Consider the following 20,834-nt stretch of genomic DNA (forward strand, 5'->3'; position numbering starts at 1 on the left):
TCAAAAATGACTAACAATGACTACAGCCATTTTGGGAATCCTCTGGGAATTCCTACCAACTTACTGTGCAATAGTGTTGACATTACTTGATTGTTGAAGGTATTATGTCATTTCATCTGAGACTGAAACACCTCATCCTGCAGGGAGGCTCATTAAGACAGAGGAGTGAAAAACTCAACATAGCTCCCAAAAGTCCCTGAAACGGACAAGACTCACTAAGCCCCACCCTTCCTGAGAGAACATAAACTGTAAAGACAGCAGAGAGTCTCCTCAGACAAGCCCAGACTGAAGGAGACAGTATCAGCACAAGATATCCCAACACCAAGTTCTCAGCACTAAGGAGAACTTTATTTGCCTCAGAGGGACAAAGGGCAGGGAGTAAGAGACAAAGACAGGAGACAGAGGACAAAGGAGAAGAGGAGGGAACAAGGGAGAGGGGGAAGCGATATTGTCCTAGGAAAGTTGGAGGGTGGGAGGGTGGTGGTGGTGAATTGGACATGAAGGACTGCCTGTAGATAGAGAGGAGACAGGTATGGCAATAGTCAAAAAGCAGATTATAGAGGTACAAGGGGAAAATACTGTGTTAGGATTTGGTGTTTAATTTTAATTGGGCATGTTGATTGGGTGAGCCAACGGGGGCTTTTGATTTCTAGACCTCACTACTTTGATAGCAGGACCTTGGTATCAGGAGGAGGAAGTGGCCAAATAAGGGAATAGACCACTGTGGCTAGCGTTAGGAATGTAATCTGATAGTTTTTAGCAAGGCAGAGGGCATGGTGGAAGGGCAAGGCATGTCAGAGCCATGTTTGCCATAATCAGGCTGGCTAGAGTCCCTTCACAAACATCTTGAAAAAGTAGAGACAACCCAAGTTGCCTGGAAGAAGCAGAAACAAGATTAAAAACCTGAGAAGAAATGTTGCTGCATAAATAGCCCAGCTAATCCTGAAATAAGAATTATGGGGCATATACTCTAAAGTTGCTCATTTGCATAGGTCATAACCTCTCCCCCTCCCCCTCCCCCTCCCCCTCCCCCTCTCCCCCCCCCCCTCTCATACACATATACCCACAGAGAGAACATATTAAAACAATAATGATGTCTGTGTAGGTACTTCATTGGTACCAACCACTTCGTACAGGGAAATAAAACACTCACTGGGCACTCAACCCACTGGGAATATCACATATATGCGCGTGTGCGCCCACACACACACACACACACACACACACACACACGCTCCAATACACTGAGGTACTTGGGGATGAGGGCTGTTTGTGGGTGGGGGTGAGCACTCTCAACACCAGCCTCAAACACAGACCTCTTCACCACTTTTCACAGCTGACTTCAATGGAAGCTTTAAAACCCAGATGGCCAGAGCAATGTATTTTAGGTTCTGAAAGGAGACAGATGTAAGTCCCAACTAGTGTGTGCAGCAAAGTTATCAGTTATGACTGAAGGGGAGAGAAAAAAATCTCATATTAAGAGGAGGCTAAAAGGACTTATGACCATGAAACCATCTGTCTTGGGATTTTACTGCTGTGAACAGACATCATGACCAAGGCAAGTCTTATAAAGGACAGCATTTAACTGGGACTGGCTCTACCCCAGTTCAGGGTTTAGTCCATTATCATCATGGTGGGGAGCACTCAGGCAGACATGGTGGTGGAGAAGTAACTGAGCCTTCTACTGGATCCAAAGGCAGCAGGAAGAGAGTGACTCTGGGCCTGGCTTGAGCATTTGAAACCTCACAGCCCACCCCTCAGTGACACACTTCCTCCATCAAGGCCACACCTCCTAATCCTTATTCAGTAACACCACTCCCTAATGACCAAGCATTCAGAACGATGGCCCTATGGGAGGCATTCTTATTCAAACCATAACACGGTGTCTTGCTCCTTCTGTGGTTCTCAGCCTTTGTATCTTTCTCTGTTAGAGGCACGTTGTTTTGCTAAGTTAGTCTCAGATCACTGAAGAGCCTCAGAGTGAACACACTCAGCCTGGTCCTTCAGCAGCTTGCCTGCTGCTGACCTGCTGGAGGCCGGGGCTCCACAGGTGCCTCTGAGGCAGCAGGTGCCTTAGAAGATGCACTTGTAACTTGCAAGCCTCATAGCCGCAGCTAAATAGTCGTCTAAGCTGTTTTGGGGTAACATAAGAACGATGAACATTTTTTAATATGTAATAGAAATTAGGGTTCCTTGAATAGATCTTCAGTTTTGAAGGAGTATATTGGGATCATTTTACTGAAATTTTACTTTACAGCACACAGAAAGCCCCGGCTTAGAGGCCTCAGTGGACCTCAGACTTCTCCTCTCTGCAGTGCTCCCCTTCCTATGTCTTGGTAGGACACTGACAATGCACTATATCTGTTCTGATTAGGAAACAAACAGCTGGGGCTGGGGAGAGGGCTCACTGGGTAAGAGCAACCGCTCCTCTTGCTGAGGACCCAAATTCTGTTCCCAGCACCCACATGGTGGCTAACAATCATCTTTAATTTCAGTTCGGGGGGCAGGGGGTGGGGTGGGATCTGATGCCCTGTTCTGACTTCTGCAGGCATCAGACATGCATGTGGTCAGAACATACATGCAAGCCTAATGCCCATACAAATTTAAAAAATATATATCTCAAACCAATGAAAACAAAAACCAACACAGACAGCAAAACTCCTAAAAGCCAGAAATGAAAGGAGTCTTCCTAGTGTCATAATGATAGCGTGACTCATCCAGAACTAGTAATACGTGCTCTAAAGAAAGATTCATTCTCGGGAAAATCGGGAAGAAAAGAACATGTCTGTGTCACTAGGACTGTTAATGACTTACTGGTCAAGGAGCCTCTTCTTGGTGCAGTAAAACATGAGACAAACAAGCCAGAACAAGACATAACTCTCAAAGCCAAACTAACACTGCTTCAAATTTCCAGGAAAACCAGATGGAAACGCTAGAAGTTGGTTATTGTTCCGTAACCTGATGATATAGGATAAATACATCAACCTGGTAGTTTCTGCCTATATCATCAACAAATAACCAATAATATAAGAAGACTAGGAATAAGCCGGGCGTGGTGGCGTACGACTTTAATCCCAGCACTTGGGAGGCAGAGCAGGCGGATTTCTGAGTTCGAGGCCAGCCTGGTCTACAGAGTGAGTTCCAGGACAGCCAGGGCCATACAGAAACCCTGTCTCGAAAAACCAAAAAGAAAAGAAGAAGAAGAAGAAGAAGAAGAAGAAGAAGAAGAAGAAGAAGAAGAAGAAGAAGAAGAAGAAGAAGAAGAAGAAGAAGAAAAAGAAGAAGAAGGAAGAAGAAGAAGGAGGAGGAGGAGGAGGAGGAGGAGGAGGAGGAAGAAGAAGAAGAAGAAGAAGAAGAAGAAGAAGAAGAAGAAGAAGAAGAAGAAGAAGAAGAAGAAGAAGAAGAAGAAGAAGAAGAAGAAGAAGAAGAAGAAGAAGAAGACTAGGAATAGTACTCTATGAGATGTTAGCAAAACATTCAGACCGACATAGGAGCCTGGGAGCAGAGTAAAACTTTTAAAACTCTAAAATGGGAAGGATCCATAACCTTGAGCATTATAAGGACCCCAATTTAATTTATAGATTTGATATAATTCTCAAAGAATTTCAGTTTCTTGTTATACTTTGAAAACCATTAGATCTTATTTGGAAGGAGATAGGAATGAAAAGGGGTCTCTTTTTGTTTTTGTTTTTGTTTGTTTTTTTGAGACAGAGTTTCTCTGAGTAGCCCTGGCTGTCCTGATACTCGCTTTGTAGACCAGGCTGGCCTCGAACTCACATAGATGCTCCCGCCTCTGCCTTCTGAGTGCTGGGTTTAGAGGCCTGGGCCACCACACCAGAGCTGAGTCTGTAGTGTTTAAAGTAGTTGTTGCTGGTTAACAACAATAACTGAAACAAAAACTTTAAAATTCCCCCATCAAAGGGCATAATGTATGCTGGCTGGTTTTTGTCAACTCCACACAAACTGACGTGATCTGGGAAGACAGAACCCAGGCTGAGGAATTGCCTCCGTTGGATTATCCCACCAAGCATGTCTGTGAGGCACTGTCTTTTTTTTTTTTTTTTTTTTTTTTTTGGTTTTTCGAGACAGGGTTTCTCTGTGTAGCCCTGGAACTCACTTTGTAGACCAGGCTGGCCTCGAACTAAGAAATCCACCTGCCTCTGCCTCCCGAGTGCTGGTATTAAAGGCGTGCGCCACCACGCCCAGCTGGCACTGTCTTGATTAACGTCAATTTCAGAGGACACAGCCCACTGTGGGTGGTGCCATCTCCGGGCAGGTGGTCATGGGTTATATAAGAAAGTCAATCGATAAAGAGCAAGCTGGTAAGCAGCATGTCGCTGTGGCCTCTGCTACAGTTCCTGCCTGACCTTCCTCCATGATGGCGGGTAAGCTGTAACCTGGGTTGCTTTGGGTGAGTATTGCATCACAGCTACAATAAATCGAACTAGGGTGACTGTCTTAGCAGTCACTGTTCTATTGCTGTGAAGGGGACACCATGACCATGGCAACTCCTATAAAAGCAAACATTTCATCAGGTCTGCTTTACAGTTTCAAAGGTTTAGTCCGTTATCATCATGGTGGGAAGCATAGCAGACAGACATGGTGCTGGAGATGTTGAGAGTTCTACATCTTGATCTGAAGGCACCCAGAAGGAGATTGTCTTCCACAGGCAGCCAGAAGGAGGCTCTGATCCCACACTGGCCAGACACACTTGAGCATATGCGTGAGACTCAGAGCTCTGCCTCCACCTGACACACTTCCTCTAACAAGGCTACACCTCCTCCAATCAGGCCGCACCTCCTAATAGTGCCACTCCCCATGGGTCAAGCATGTTCAAACCAGCACAGTGATAGATAAGAATTTAGCAGGCAAGAAGTCATGCAGTCAGCAAAAAGAAAAACAGTTTTTAGTGGCTTTCACTAAAAGGGTGCCTTTTATTTGGTGGTGGTGGTGGTGGTGGTGGTGGTGTGTGTGTGTGTGTGTGTGTGTGTGTGTGTGTGTAATTCCAATTCATAAATTCATCCCAGAACATCTCAGGAGAACTAAGATGAGAGTCAAAACAAGCACTAAGGGACATACCACGTCTGAATGGAGAGGTACTTGATGTACAACAATGAGAGAAAATACTCCTGCACAGAATGATGGGACTCATGCTGTCACCACCAAGAAACTAAGACTAGGTAAGTCATAGGCCTGAGGGCAAACCTGATGCCACTATAATACTGTAGGAACAGCAACAAAAGGCTCCTAATGACATATTGCTGCACAGATCAGGTCTTTGCTCAACCCTCATCAGAGAATATTCTTTTTGCAGTAGATGGGAATTAACACAGAGACCCATAACCAGACAATTATATAAGGAGTGAGAGACTTGGGATAACTCAGTTCTAAATGGAATGTGTTTATCAAGACCCTCCCCTCAAGGCTCAGAAATCTATTTGGAAGAAACAACAGAAAGATTGTAAGAGTCGGGATGGTGGATGACTGACTCCAAGGAAACATGAAGGGCTGATACACACAGGAACTAACCGTTGCCGTGGCAGCAGACACAAGACCTGCACATGCTCAAACTTGACAGGGTCCCAGAACTGAGAGGGGAAAGGAGCGACAGGGTCCCTCGACTAACCAAGAAGCTGTCAGCAATTGTTACTTGCTGGCAAATGAAAACAGTGTAGCAACCTCATTCCAGGGCAGGCCCGGGGCTCAGGAGTGGTTGGCCAACATGAAACAAGCTCCATGGTTGGTTTGTTTGATTTTGTTTTCTTTTGTCTTATTGATATTTTTGTTTGTTTTTCTGAGAGAGAGAGAGAGAATTTAAACTTGGGTGGATAGGGAGGAGGAGAGGATCTAGGAGGAGTCAGAAGATAGGGAAACCATGACCAAAATATATGATAAAAAAATCTTTACATAAAAAAATAATTTAAAAAATCAAGCCTGCACTGGTCCAAATATTGAAACAAGGAAAACTTTAAAAAGGACAATGACAATGACAAATAAATTGGACAAAAAGCATAACGTTGAAAAAAATGTTGTACTCTACGAACCAGTGAAATACCCAGTGCCACCAAAGTGCCGTGAAAGGACACATTCAGAAGACTTGTGCTTTTCTTGTAATGAATCCCCCTTATTCAAACCTGGCTACTGGCATAGACAGGAAGGGCGTGTGATACCTCAGGACTGAGACTACAGACGTGAACCCTCACTGATCCCATCCGTGTCTGACAGATACATGGAGCAGTTCAATGGGGGGTAGGAAGAGCCTTTTAAAAAATGGCACCCAAGAAAGGCACGGGAAGGACGCAGAAGCCGCCTTAAAGGATTAGAAGTGAAGTTGCTCAGTGTGCAGACAACAAAGAGAAGGACAGAGATTAGAAAGCAGCTCAGCACAGGGATCCTGGCAGGGCAGTGTTCCTGGCTCTGGGTGAGGGGCCTCGATGGAGTTTAGATTGAGCTTTGGTCTGTCAGACCCTGACTCAGTTCCACACTCCTAAGATATTGAGATATGGACCCACAGAGGATGATGTCACACTGTAGCTCATCCATGTGAATGCTTCAGTGATCTCAGAGGACTCCGTGCGTCAGGATAGACAATGAGAGAAAGAGAGAGAGACACACAGAGAGAGAGAGAGACAGAGAGAGAAACAGACAGAGAGACAGAGAGAGACAGAAGCAGAGACAGACACAGAGAGACAGAAACAGGGACAGATACAGAGAGACAGTCAGAGACAGAGAGACTAAGTAAGAGAGAGACAGAGACAAAGAGACAGAGAGACTAAATCAAAGAGAGAGACAGAGAGAGAGAGAGAAAGACAAAGAGAGAGAAGAGGAGAGGAGAGAGAAAAAAGAGAGAAGAGAGGGAGAGGACAGAGAGACAGAAACAGAGACAGACACAGAGAGACAGAGGGACCAAGTCAGAGAGAGAGAGAGAGAGAGAGAGAGGCAGACAGAGAGACAGAAAGAGACTGAGTCAAAGAAAGAGACAGACAGAGAGAGAGAAAGAGAGACACAGAGAGAGAACAGAACTTGTCTTTGCAGAGGGACATGCAGAGAAAGACAGAGAGAAGGTATTACAACAGACTTTCAGTGCAGGGAAAGTGAAAGGGAGGTGAGGCAGTCCCACTGTAACCTTTGGAGCTAAATCTTTAGAAAGTATAGGAGAGCAAAGGTGAGCCACTCACTAACTCGCCCATGCCCACAGGCAGAAACCCCGGACAGCCATGGGAAGTAGGGCCTTTGATGCAAGAAAGAATAAGATTAGGTTGGGATGTTTATCAGAGAGATAGGGTGACTAGCCAATCCCTGTTAGATAGGAGAGGGAGACAAATCCTAGACAAGGAATGGCCAGCGGAGAAGAGGCAGGTACAGAATGTACAGTGCTGGGACAGAATGGAAGTTCGAGACCTTGAACCCCTGCAGAGAGTGCTAAGAGATTGCAGGGCAGCCTAGTGGCATGCGCCTTTACTCCCAGCTCTCAGGAGGCAGAGGCAGGAAGAGCTCTTGTGAATTCCAGGCCAGCCTGATCTACATAGTGAGGTTCAGGTCAACCAAGGCTACATAGTAAGACCCTGGAGAGGAGAAGGAGATAGAGAAGGAGGAAGAGAAACAGGGAAGGAGGGAAGGAGGGAAGGAGAGAGGGAGGGAGAGAGGGAGGGAGGGGAGAGAGAGAGAGAGTGAGAGAGTGAGAGAGAGAGAGAGAGAGAGAGAGAGAGAGAGAGAGAGAGAGAAATGTAGCCAAAGAGAAACCGGAATGATGGATGAATTCCTTAAGGCAGCATGAGACAAAAGAGAGGCAGTTGGTTGGTACAAAAAGCCAGGGAAGAATCAGAAAAATGGACACAGCTGCAGTTTGGGCACAATAAATGAGGGAGACACGGTTGCTTGGGCAGCCGGAACAAGTCAGAATATGAGGTTGATTGAGCTAATAGTACACTCCTTAGGGGTTTTTCATTGCTCATTCGTCCTGCTCCCTCCCCCAGACTCAAGAAGGCTGGGCTGTTATGGGACATCCCTTAAGAGCCTGCCTGCCCAGAGGCTCTCTGGGATCATGCCCAAAAGAAGGGTCACCACAGAGTCTGCATTTTACTCTTTTCCAGGGCCTTTGCTGTCCTGTATCCTTACCATCCCAGCCACAAGCCAACCTCTGAGTCAGGAGTATTTGGGAGGTAAAATTCATCAGCTTAGCTAATGGGCCCTCAGTCAGCGACTATGAGTGAAGGTGACACTGTGTGGGGAATCCCACCCCAGGAAAACAACACTACGCTGGCTTGGTGGATCAGTTCTTGTAATTTTAGCACTCAGGATGCTGAGGCAGTGGGGATTACGGGCTCGAGTCTAGTCTAACTTACACCGAGAATTCCAAAAACCCTCTGAGATGCACAGAGCAAGAGAGAGACTGTGTCTCGAGAAATGGACAAATGAGTAAAATGAACGGAAAGTTAAAAGTATACATATAGATACCAAAGAGGATATTGCATTTATGAGGGAAAAATGAAAAGAGAAGTCATCGGAAATTACAAGTGTTAGGAAAGATGAATCAAACATCACAAACCCCTGAAAAATAATCTAATACTTAAACCAGTCATGTAGCTCACTAGTCTGATTGTGCTTGGATAAAGAGTCCTTCTGAGGACAAGGGCCAAGGAGAGACGAAAGAATGACTTTCTTTCTAACCCTGTCAGAAGAAGGCAATTACATGAAGGGACAGTGGTGCCACATGTGAGTGTCCATAGCCGACCCACCCCCCGCCCCGTCCCTGTATGGGAGATTATTACAAACTGCCCAGCCTGAATCTACAGGAGGCTGCCCAGTAGCCTTCCCTTTTGCTCCTCTGCCCACCCCAGAGGGCTCCCAATGGGAACAGGGTCAGACTTACGGGAAAAAGAAGTATTTGGGGGTCTTTTTGGAGCATGTGAGGGATGGTGGGATTGTCCCCTAGGGACAAGTGGCCTGCTGACACATTCAGCTGCTGTCCTACTGAGTGTGGGCATCAAACTCCCATGGAGACAGAGCACCATTAAAGGGCTGACTGCTTTGATTTTACTTACAGATTGCCATACTCAAAGGCATTAAATAAAACATTGGGGAAAATAATAAGAAATGAAAACGAACTGGCAAACTGTTCTTTTCCCACAGAGCTGCCACTGCAGATTGGAGATTTGTTACACTAGGCTCCGTAGCACGTTGTGGGTGCCTGTGTGGCGTTGTACAGGGTCACACCCGCCAGCTTCCAAGAGGACAACAGGCTGCAAGCAGAAGAGAAAGCAAACAGAGTATTGTGTGGCCCAGAACTGCTTGCAGGAAGTGAATGGACTGTTATCTAACCACTTTAATAGTGTCTTCCAATTTGCAGGAAATTGCACAGAAAAAAAAATTATGATCATTACATGGCACGCCTTTAAAAACAAACCCAAACCCCAAAAACCTAGAAGTACATCACTTGCCAAAAGGGACCGGAAAAGATGTTCAACCTCTTTATAATCATTAAAATTGCAAATCAAAGCTTTAACACAGTACTGCCCCGCATTCGTTAGGATGGTAGCTATCTCAGCAGATAAAAGACATTGGCAATGGTGCAAGGCAACCAAGGTCCTTATGACCTGCTGGTGCAGTCTGAAATGGTACAGCCAGTATTTTAAAAATAAAAGTCACGATAGTTCTCAAACAATGAATAATGGAGTTAATATATTATCCGCTTCTAGGTCTAAGTAAAGACAACTGAGGTTGGAGTCTTGAAGAGACGTTTCCACAGCCTTGAGCACAGTAGCTTTGTTCAGCAGACCCAAAAGGTGGACGGAATTCATGTCATCACCAGATTGATGGTGGGCTGAGGATTTGCCTTTAGTGGTAGAGCCCTTGCCTCGATTGTACAGGGCTCTAGGGAACACCCTTAGCACCACCAGGAACACTAATGATCCCTTCGAAGAATTGACCAACAAAATGATGAAGTACTAGCTAACCCCTAGAAGAAAGTCAGTCCTACAATCCTACAATGGGCTATCGTGTGCTATAGTACCATGTACTGTAAGGTGCTACCGTGTGCTATAGTACTGTGTGCTGTAAGGTGCTACCGTGTGCTATAGTACTGTGTGCTGTAAGGTGCTACCGTGTGCTATAGTACTGTGTGCTGTAAGGTGCTACCGTGTGCTATAGTACTGTGTGCTGTAAGGTGCTACCGGGTGCTATAGTACCGTGTGCTGTAAGGTGCTACCATGTGCTATAGTACCATGCACTGTAAGGTACTACCATGTGCTATAGTACTGTGTACTGTAAGATACTACTGCTTTGAGGACAGTATGCTAAACCAAAGGCACCAACTGCAAAACAAACCATGTGTGGTTTTTCTTTAAGTGAGACGAACACATAGCCAGACTCAAAGAAACAGCAAGCATTTAACTAGCTGCAGGGGAAAGGAATGGGGAAGGGCTTCATGGACACACAGATCTGATGTCACAGAATGACAATCTGGAGAGGCATTGCACAACAACGTCAATACGCTTCCCGTTACTGAACCACACTAAATTGTTAAGGGCAGATTCAGGGAGAAGGGCAGTCATTGCCCTCAGCTTGTGTACCCCAATGACCCTACCAGGTTCCTGTGCATAGTTCCAATCTCATGGCCAAATAGACAGCCCTGGTTAAACTAAACGGACCACAAAGCCAAACCTGAAAGATATGACTCTGGGAAAGGGGCTGGCAGGGAGGAAAGGAAATAAAAGACAGGTGGGGACAGGGAATAAAATATGTTATATGCATATATGAAATGTGAACAAACAAAACTGAGGGTGTGGCTCTGTGCAGAGGTTTGCCTGACATGAGTGACACCCTGAGTTCAAATGTAGCATTGTTAAAAACGCAGAAATTATTATAATAAAAATGTATGAGTATGTTTAAGCCTATTTAAAATGTAAAAAAAAAGGAGGAGAGAAGGAGGAGGAGGAGAAATAGAAGAAGGAGAGAGAGAGAAAAAAAAAACCTTTACAAGGAAAATCTATATATTGATCTGGTTTAAGTATCCTGCCTTGTGCACGGACGGAGTCGTCCAGAACAGGGAAGTCAGAGAAGCAGCCTGGAGGAGTGAGGAACTGGAGTTCAGAGCAGATCATGTGGCATCTACAGGCAGCCAAGGTCATACAGCCGTCTACATCTGAGAGGCATGGATTTTGAACTGTGTCGGAAAGTTTTCCAGGGGAAAATTGTATTCGATGACCAAAGTGGGGAAGTTGAACTTACTTAGAGAACTACCAACTTTGTCCAACAAGAGGAGAAGATTGGTAAATGTATTGGCTAACATTTACACAGGCTTTTGCTGTTTACAAAATGATTTCAAAATCATGACTTCATGTAGAGATGTCTGTGGCGTGGGCAGGGCAGGGTTTATTCCCAGATGGACAGAACAAGGAATGAGGCACACTGAGGGGCTCTGAGGTGTGCCTGGGTTAGTGAAGGCGCTCAAAGGCTGGACTTCTCCCCTGACCCCACTTATGTGATTAATCTGTACTTTAAATGGATAGATAGTCACAAATTTCATGGAAGAAGATTTGTTTTGAAATGGTTTAGGTATTGTAAACAAAGCACTCCTCCCCCTTAGCCTTAGCATGGAAGTGATCTCCAGAGGTCATTTAGATAGCAAACCCCAAGTCATGTATCCTAACAGAACTGAGCTGCTATCAATGAAAGCTGGCCTTTGTGCTTCCTGGCCTCAGCCAACAGATGGGAGAGGTCAGATGGCTTGCGACTCTGCCTGGATATGGGTGAAAGATGGCATGGCTGTCAGTACAAGTACACCCTGTACCCCTGCCCAGTATCTAACAGGTAACTGCAGTCTCTGACTTAGTGCCTATCTCTACGGGCATGTGTACTGCCACAACACCCATGGATTCACACTTCAACCCCTCAGAGAGACCGAGAGTTAGTTTGTGCTCCCACGGGAGCTTCAATCTGCTTCTTTGCCTCATGTTTCAGAGGGAAACTATTCTCTGTGTGTTTTGGGAGTGCCGGAGGTGTATGGGGTGGCTGAGTGAACGAACAGATTCTAGGGAGCAGGGTATTTTCCCCAGCCTCCTCTAAACAGACCACATGGGAGGTCCCATGTGCAAAAGAGGCCTCACTGACACCCCAGGTCCAGAACCAACATCTGGAGTGGCTCTGAGACTGAGTACTGGTCATGGCAGCCCTGTCACTCCCGCTAATGTCATCCCTTCTCTATTTCTGTACCCATCCACCTTGGAATAGCCACCTAACTGAGAAAGTCCATTCACCGTGAAGATGAAAACCCTTCAACTATTTCTCCCAGAAGCACTGAAGACTGTTGAGCTGGAAGCAGTTACAAGGGAGGAAATGCTGCCCTTTCCTGCTGATTTCAGCTCGTTCAGGGAATCACAGAGACCAAAGGTCTCCTCCCTACTCCCTTCTACCTCCTGCACAGACAGACAGACAGACAGACAGACAGACAGACAGACAGACAGACACACACACACACACACACATGGGATGGGGAGGGAGGGAGTAAGGGGAAGGGAGGCGGAGAGAGACTCTAAGAAAGTCTAAAAAGCATTTGCTAAAACTCAACACCCACTCAGGATTTTTAAATTCTTGGTTAATCAGACAAGGACTTCATGAGCTCCGTGCATGGCATTTTTTAGAAATCTCTATACACAGACAAGCTTCTCATTAAAGTGAAAATCCAGGTTTTATAACTAGTACCACACAGAAAGGGTTATTTCCTCCAGACCTGGAGCCTGGGATGGTACAGGGACACTGGAAGCAGAAGGGTTAAGGAGGCGTGGTGGATGAGGTCATGGCCTTCAGCATGAACCAGGATGCCCTCGGGTCATTGCCTGCCTCGGTATGATGCCACAGAGGCCAGCCAGCACAGCAGCTCAGAGCCTCTTCTGGTGTGGCTCCAGGTGAGGTAAGGAGAAATAGCTGCGTTGAGAATTCCTGACAAACCCACAATCACACTGGCTTGAGTTCCAGTTTATGCCACGTGTGTGTTCCGTGACTGACTCCCAAGTTAACAGTGGGTCCCTTCAGTACTGTAATCTTCTAGAGGAAAGCCGAGTCAGCCCCATGTTCAAAAAATCCCACGGCGGGGGGACCAGGAAACAGGAATTTACAACATGACATTAACCTTAGGAACAAGGCAAGAATGTTATATTTCTAGGTGCAGCACTCCTTAGAATTCTAGCATCCAGGGCTGGGGGAGATGGCTCAGTGGTCAAGAGCACTGGCTGTTCTCCTAGGCAACCTGGGTTTGATTCCCAGTGTGTCCACATAGCAGTTCACAAACATCTGCAATTCCACTTCCAGGGAATTCAGTGCCCTCTTCTGCCTCTGTGGACATCAGACACACATGTGGTGCACAGACAACATGCAGGCAAGACAACCACACCAATAAAAAGAAATCTCAAAAACCAAGCAAAGAAGTATGGTATACAGACCATTCGATAGAGTGCATCAACCCAAGACTGTTCTCTGTCACAGATATCGTTCATTTTATGCATGATGGTCATTAAAAAAACAGTAAGAAAAAATTAAGCTATATAAAAAAAAGGAAGGGATAAAAATCTATTGTACTTAAAAAATATGACTTTCTATCTAGAAATCCCAAAGGGATCTATTGCAACCCTTAAGAGAATTCGATATAGTGCCCAGATAAAACAGCTAAAAACCAAACAGATCTCCAGGAGAAAAGTTAGAAAATATGAAATCCATAGTGGGATAGGCTCAGGGGGAGGGTCTAAGAAGACAATTATTTTACTGTGGTGACAAACGTAACGTTTCAAATGAGTCAGGGAAAGATCAACCTTTTCTAGACTAATTCGTTGAAATAATCGCATGTGAACTATAAACTTAATTTTAAGTCATAAAAGTTTGCTAAAATACCTTCTTAATTCTAAAGGCTGGAAAAAAAGTCTCCTTAAATAAGCTTATCAGAGCAAGACCAAGAGCAGAAAACAGGTTCTCCTGTGTCGAGTCAGTGGAAGGATGCTACCAGTCAAACCAGTGACACAGAATGACCCCGGACTAAATACAGGATTAGCTCCATGTACAAGCAACAGGCTCCTTTGAATGAGGAAAATGGCTCAGTACAAGATGAGCTAAGGCTGGGCACAAAGCCACATACTTGTGGTGCCAGCATTTAGGAGTCAGAGGCTGGGAGGTCAGGAGTTGAAGGCTAGCCCTAGCTACAGAGCAAGTCTGAGGCCAGCCTGGGTTACATAGGACCCTGTTTCAAAAAACTGAACAAACAAAAAAGATGATCTCAGGATATAAATAGGTAACTTAAGAAAGAAGAACATATTATAAAATTATAGAAAAAGAACACTCAGCTGGGCCTAGAGAGATGGCTTAGAGGGTAAGAGCATTGACAGCTATCACAGGGGACCAGAGTTTGGCTCCCAGCACCCATGTGGCAGTTCACAACCATTGGGAAACCAAGTTCCGGGACACTCAATGCTTCTGATCATATGGATGCTGGGATCAGACACATACCCAAAAAATTAAATATTTTTAAAAGAATGCCCTTCAGCTTATAATCAAGGAAACAGAAATCTGCATTCATTGCTATTCTATTCACAATGTCTATGAAATGATAATGGCTTAGGTTTCTCCCAACTGAGGAGTAGAAAATGTGGTATACATACATAGTGAGATATTCCTCAACTGTAAAGAAAAATGAATCCTGCAGGTAAATAGATGTAGCAGAAGTAATCATTCTGAATGAGGAAAAGACAAAGGCCACAATTTGTCCCCCATATGTAGATGCTAGCTTTGAATATTTAGATGCACGTGTTTAAGTTGGGGAGCCTATAGAAGGCAGAAAATTAGTAAGGGGGAATGGAAGAGGGATTTCAAGGAAGGGGGTTAGAACACAGTGTAAGAAGGGAAAGGGGATAGGAATGGAATAGGAAGGGTTAAATGGGGTACAAGCTGAGAAGACAGGATGGAGGAGAGGGTATGGGGAAGGATAACCGACTCTAAAGACCTTTGGAAAAGTCACATGGAAACATATGCAGTGAAATCTTCCTAAAATATATGTGTATATTAAAGGAGTTTAAATGGAGCTACCCTATAACGGGAGAAGAGGAACGACAATGGCTTGTCCTGGGCACCATGGGCTAGAATATAAAAATCCCAGGGCTAGGTGTGGGCTACTTGTATTCAAGTTGTTGGTCAAGGCAGTTTCACAGCTCTTCCCCCAAACATACAAGCTGTTGCCATTGCTCTTGGTTTCTCCCTAGGATTTGATGGTAAAACCCTAGAGCTACAGACACTAGCCTAGGTCTGTACATCATAAGACACGGAAGAATCGAGCTAGTGATGACCAGGAAATGTCATCCCTACTGCCTAGCTTTAGTGGTGCTGAAAGGTTCTACACACATAATCAGGGGAGAAAAGGCATCTGCAGCCCTGCCCTGCAAGTGAACCAGCCCTTCAAGCTACCATAAAGATGAGTCTGGCAGAGAACGCACCCTGCCGCAGTAGTGGCAGGGATATTATGGGAGTGAGCAACAACTTTCTAATTGGGTGAAAGGTCCACCTCACAAGGCACAAGTCAAACCTGGTACCACTAAATGGGCCAAAACTCCATGGCTGACCTTGGAGGGGAACCTAATATTATCATTCTGCTAAATAGACATACTGTCAAACTGAACCCTAACTTCTTAGCTTCATACCCATAGACTGTTGTATCCTTCGACCCTCCTCAGGGAAGGCTTTTTCATGCAGTGCCACGTGATTGATACAGAGGCTCACAACTGGTCAACATACAAAAATAAGACAGCAGAGTGCTTGGCTCTAAGTGAACAGCCTCATCTCCCTTCTTCCTCCAAGGCATCTTTACAGAAGAGGGTGGCAGAAAGGTTGTAAGAACATATGGTGTCCATTCACTGATATGTGAATATTAGCCCCAAAGCTCCAAATAACCAAGATACAATTCACAGACCACATGAAGCTCAAAAGGAAGGAAGACCAATGTGTGGGGACTTCAATCCTTCTTAAAAGGAGAACAAAATACTCACAGGAGGAAATATGGAGAGAAAGTGTAGAGCAGAGAATAAAGGAAAGGTCGCCCAGAGACTGTCCCACCTGGGGATTCATCCCATATGCAGTTACTAAATCCAGACAGTAGTGTGAATGCCAAGAAGTGCATGCTGAAAGGAGCCTGATGTGGCTGTCTCCTGAGAGGCCCTGCCAGAGCCTTACAAATAACGAGGTGGATGCTCTCAACCAACCATTGGACTGAGTGCAGGGTCCCCAGTAGAGGAGTTAGAGAAAGGACTAAAGAAGTTGAAGGGGTTTGTAACACCATAGGATGAACAGCAATATCAACCAACCAGAACTCCCAGAGCTCCCAGGGACTAAGCTAACAACAAAGGCTCCAGCTGCATATATAGCAGAGGACGGCCTTGTCAGGCATCAATGAGAGGAAAGGTCCTTGGTCCTACGAAGGCTTGATAGATGCCCCAGTGTAGGGGAATCAAGGGTGGGGAGGTGGGAGTGGCTGGGTGGGGAGGTGGAGGAGCACCCTCATAGAAGCAGGAGGAGGGAGAATGGGATAGGGTGTTTCCAGGAGGGAGGGAAACGGGGAAAGGGGATAACATTTGAAATGTAAATAAAGAAAGTATCCAATTTAAAAAAGAAGAAAGAAAGAAAGAAAGAAAGAAAGAAAGAAAGAAAGAAAGAAAGAAAGAAAGAAAGAAAGAAAGAAAGAAAGAAAGGTTGTAAGAAGCAGAGGTAGTGAGCATGTACAGGGAAGCAGTATTTGCCATCAAGCTCGAAGACCTGAGCTCCTTCTCTGGAACCCACATGGTGGAAGGAGAGAACGGACCCCTGCCATTTATCCTCCGACCTCCCACACGCACGCCATGGCAGGTATGCTCGCACATACATACACGCTGAATAGATGCTTGCAACAAAAACTTTAAAAACAAACACTTAAATCCTAAAGCAGTTAAAATAAACAGGGCATGGTTCTATGTGGATGGGGAAGACCTTAAGTCCTGCACGGTGGAAAAATCCCGTGGCAGTTGGGTTGGTTTGTACGTGAACACAGACATGGATGCAAAGACTGTGGTCTGGCATACACACACCATGCCAGTTGCTTTGGTGGGAGACGGGGACTAGGAGAAGCAGTTAGCTGTATTTACACTGCATTTTACTGAGCATGCAATCAGTCATGAGTCCCTCGACAGTTTAAACAGTGGCCACCTACAAAACCAGTCTAATTGGCTTTGCAGTGGTCGACTGTGTTTATTTCCCAGTCATTTAGCATCAGGCAGATTGCCTGTAGACAAGTCGGCGACATCTTCTGTGTAGAACCATTTGCTTCCGCTGTTATGGGGCAAAACCAGCCTCATAACTTTGTGTTTCAGTACAACTTTATTGATTAAAAAAAAAAAATAGCTGATGGGCCAGACTTGGCCCATGAGCTATAACTTGCTGATCCCAGTTTAGATTACATTCATTATATAAATAAAGCATCTTTAAGCAAGTATTTTTGTGTATTAAAAAAAAGTCTATTAAAGAACAGGGTAAGCCACAGCTTCAGAGGCCTTACTTGGAATACTTTAGACTCTGGCCAAGTCGTTAGAGACCAAGGATTCCTCTCAGTGTAGATAATTCGGCCACTTTTCATCTGTGTGGCGGTCCTTTGCCTTCCCAGCAGCAATGAAAAACAGTCCTGCACGTGCAAGGGACAATGCCACACCTGAAGCACAGAGGGAAGGTTTGGTGGCCTTGAAGGCATCTGCTAAGGTAGCTCCTGGATGTGGAGGAGCCTTAAAGCCATGTCTCTAGCCTGCGCCTCGGGCCGTTGTATGGAGCAGAGATGGGACCTAGGGTACTGAACATAACAGGAAAGACTCCGACAAACAGAGTCTAAAGCAGACCACTGTACATGGATATAGTGTGTACTGAGACACCACTAATGACAATGTGAGGTCTTGTGACCATCCTGCCACTGTCTATGTCCCCGGGGGCTGCCAGCACTAACCTGACAAGCTCTGGGAGCCAGTGCTAATAGTTCCTGGTTCTCACGGTCTTCAGCAGCGGTGTTTCCTAGGTCAGGGACTCCAACCCTGTCACAGAAGGGGCTCGGCTGCCTGTCTAATGCCTGATGTCACATACACAAGGCTTCTGTTGTGATGCTTCCTGGCAACACAAGTGTAGGCCAGGTAGCAGGGCACCTTGGCTCCACAATTGTCTTCATGCTTTGTTTGACCCAGGAAGGAGAAGAGGAGAGAAAAAGGTGTCATTGTCCTCCATACTCCTTCACATTGCTGACCTCCGACCCCATTTGTATTCCCATAAGCCTTCTGTTCAGAGGAAGAGGGCATCTGACTCTTAGACAGAGAAAGAAGGGAAAATCATACCTGTCTGGGGGCCACTGCTTTTGTTGGATTTCCCCCTTGGGGTCCACCTTGAAGAATCAGGAACGATGGTTCTGCCCAGAGCTCAGCACACCTGCCGTGGCTACCTGGTTGCACACGAAGATCTCAGCTTAAGTCCTCAGTGTTTCCTACGAGCCAAGGTCAGGCTCCTAGGGAGAGGCTGACCATCCAGGTAGACAAAAGAGCAGTATCTATGCCCGATTCTCACCCTCAGCTAATCTTAGGCTATGTTGTCCACAGGCATAGGAACCATACTTGTTCTTGCCCACAGTACACCCCAGGTCCAATGTAGTAAGAGGCCCCAGTTGGCACTCCTAAGTCCCAAGTCCAGCACCTGAGCTAGCAATGACCAGATTACCGTATTTACTCTTGTTATATCCCCTTCCTATTTTTTTCATAGTTGTCTTCACTGTAAAACATGTAAGGGAGGGGAAGTGTGTTTTAAGTGTTTGCTCTAAGTAATTCTGGGCCAATGTTTGCCTCTCTGAGGGTGATTTTGCCTCTAGAGGTAACGTGTCTTTGAATCTATAGCTCCTAACACTTTTTTTTTCCTAAGTCAATTTCCTGGACAGAAGTAGTTTACTACTTCTTATGTAAAGTAAGGAAAAGGCCACACACATGGCACTGGCTTGTTGATATGAGAGAGAGGGAGGAAATAGCTTCGAGACAGGCATGACCTTGCAGTTCCAACCACAGGACAGAAAGCTGGCTGGGACTACCAGGAACAGTCTGAGAGCTTTTTCTTCTCTCAGCCCCTTCTAGGAGCTTCCTGTCTAGTGAGCTCTGGGGTAGCGGGACATCATCGGGGTGTCCTTGGCCCTGGGGGCTTGCATATCTGGGAAGCCTGACAAGGGACACTTATTTCTACCAGTGGAAGCAGGTCTTTTTTTTTCTGTACTGAGATGAATGGGCAGGATTCCAGAATGGGCAGGGCGCCTCACCAGAAGTCCTAGGGTCACAGGTAAATTATTACAGCTTTTATCATCTCTCGGGGCTCTTCTGGCATACAAAGGTCTCTATTTACCTCTCCTATAAAAATGGCAAGTTATTTACAGCAGAAACAGGGAATCCAGGACAAATGAGGAACTTACCAAAGGAGAGAAATGCTCTTCGGTTCCTGAGGGATTGTGTGGTCTCTCTTCCTCTGCAGATGCTGTACTGAGCTCTAGGTGGCATAAGAAGCCTGCAGGGCTGCCAGGCATCAACATTTATCTGGGTAGGGCTTTATTTGGAAGCCAGTTTAAACACCCAGTTTGTGGTAGTTACTAAGAACCCCAGATTGGAGGCCCAGAAAGGACCTGAGTCACTCCCATGCTTGGCTGGAAAGGAGGAGAAACTGGAGTCCTGACCTCTGCTCAAACTTCTTTCCCCTGCAACCAGCACCAGGAGCTCCTGAACCATCCACCAGAGGCCTAGACACTCAGCGTCCTTGGTCAATTTTATAAAAACATAAACAAAACCATAAATTAAAAAAAAAAAAAAAGAGGTCCCGGGAGGCGGCGGGCGGCGACAGCCCGGGCGCGGACGACCTCGGCGCAGGCTGGGGCATCACCAAGGGCCTTGACCCCAAAATGGCGCTGCTGGCTGAGCTCGAGCCGCTGCCCACAGACCCGCAGATCGAGACCGGGCCCTTCCTGGAGGTGGTGGCTCACCTGCCGCCCTTCTTTGATTGCCTTGGGTCCCGGGTATTCACGCCCATCAAGGCAGACATAAGCGGTAACATCACTAAAATCAAAGCCGTATATGACACCGACCCAGCCAAGTTCAAGACCCTGCAGAACATCCTGGAGGTGGAGAAGGGGATGTATGGAGCAGAGTGGCCCAAAGTGGGGGCCACTCTGGCACTGCTGTGGCTGAAAAGGGGCCTGCGATTCATCCAGGTGTTCCTGCAGAGCATCTGCGATGGGGAACGGGACGAGAACCACCCCAACCTCATCCGAGTCAACGCCAACAAGGCCTATGAGATGGCCCTGAAGAAGTACCATGGCTGGCTGGTGCTGAAGATCTTCAAGGCCGCCCTGTACGCAGCACCTTACAAGTCCGATTTCCTCAAGGCGCTCTCCAAGGGGCAGAACGTAACAGAGGAGGAGTGCCTGGAGAAGATCCGCCTCTTCCTGGTCAACTACACGGCCACTATTGACGCCATCTACGACATGTACACCAAGATGAATGCGGAGCTTGACTACACAGTGTAGGCGCCCGGACACACAGCCCCATGCGGGGACCAGCAACCCCATCACTGTGAATCAAGCTGGAATCCCCCAGCTCAGCCAGCCCGGCCAGGCCAGCCTGGGTCTGCAGGGGGCAGCCTTAGCTTGTTAGAGGTCTTTTGTTTTCTTGGTTTTTTGTTGTCTTGGCCTATTCTAATGGAGCAATAAACACCTTCCATTCACTCCTCGGCTCCCCAAGCAGCACCCTTCCAGTGTGCTTAAAGCCAATTAA

The 20,834-nt window shown here is 46.2% G+C and overlaps 1 protein-coding gene and 1 pseudogene across 4 annotated transcripts in view; one reads left to right on the forward strand and one right to left on the reverse strand.

The window, feature by feature from the left end:
- Nucleotides 1-18,715, reverse strand: part of Nr1i2 (nuclear receptor subfamily 1 group I member 2) — a 45,675-nt gene extending 26,960 nt beyond the window's left edge. For 2 of the 4 annotated variants that reach the window (XM_021185194.3, XM_021185195.3), the window contains exon 1: nucleotides 18,375-18,715. The gene's annotated coding sequence lies outside the window, so the exon portion shown is untranslated. Of the gene's footprint in view, nucleotides 1-17,560; nucleotides 17,953-17,995; nucleotides 18,213-18,374 lie in introns of those variants that run through there. The other 2 variants (XM_021185193.3, XM_029470508.2) reach the window with 2 other exon arrangements.
- Nucleotides 18,716-19,963: 1,248 nt separating this feature from the next.
- Nucleotides 19,964-20,786, forward strand: LOC110312101 (glycolipid transfer protein pseudogene; annotated as a pseudogene).
- The last annotated feature ends 48 nt before the right edge of the window (nucleotides 20,787-20,834 follow it).

This window comes from Mus caroli, unplaced genomic scaffold (assembly GCF_978045245.1).
Source record: "Mus caroli unplaced genomic scaffold, Mus_caroli_1 scaffold_17, whole genome shotgun sequence".
Classification (NCBI taxonomy): Eukaryota; Metazoa; Chordata; class Mammalia; order Rodentia; family Muridae; genus Mus; species Mus caroli.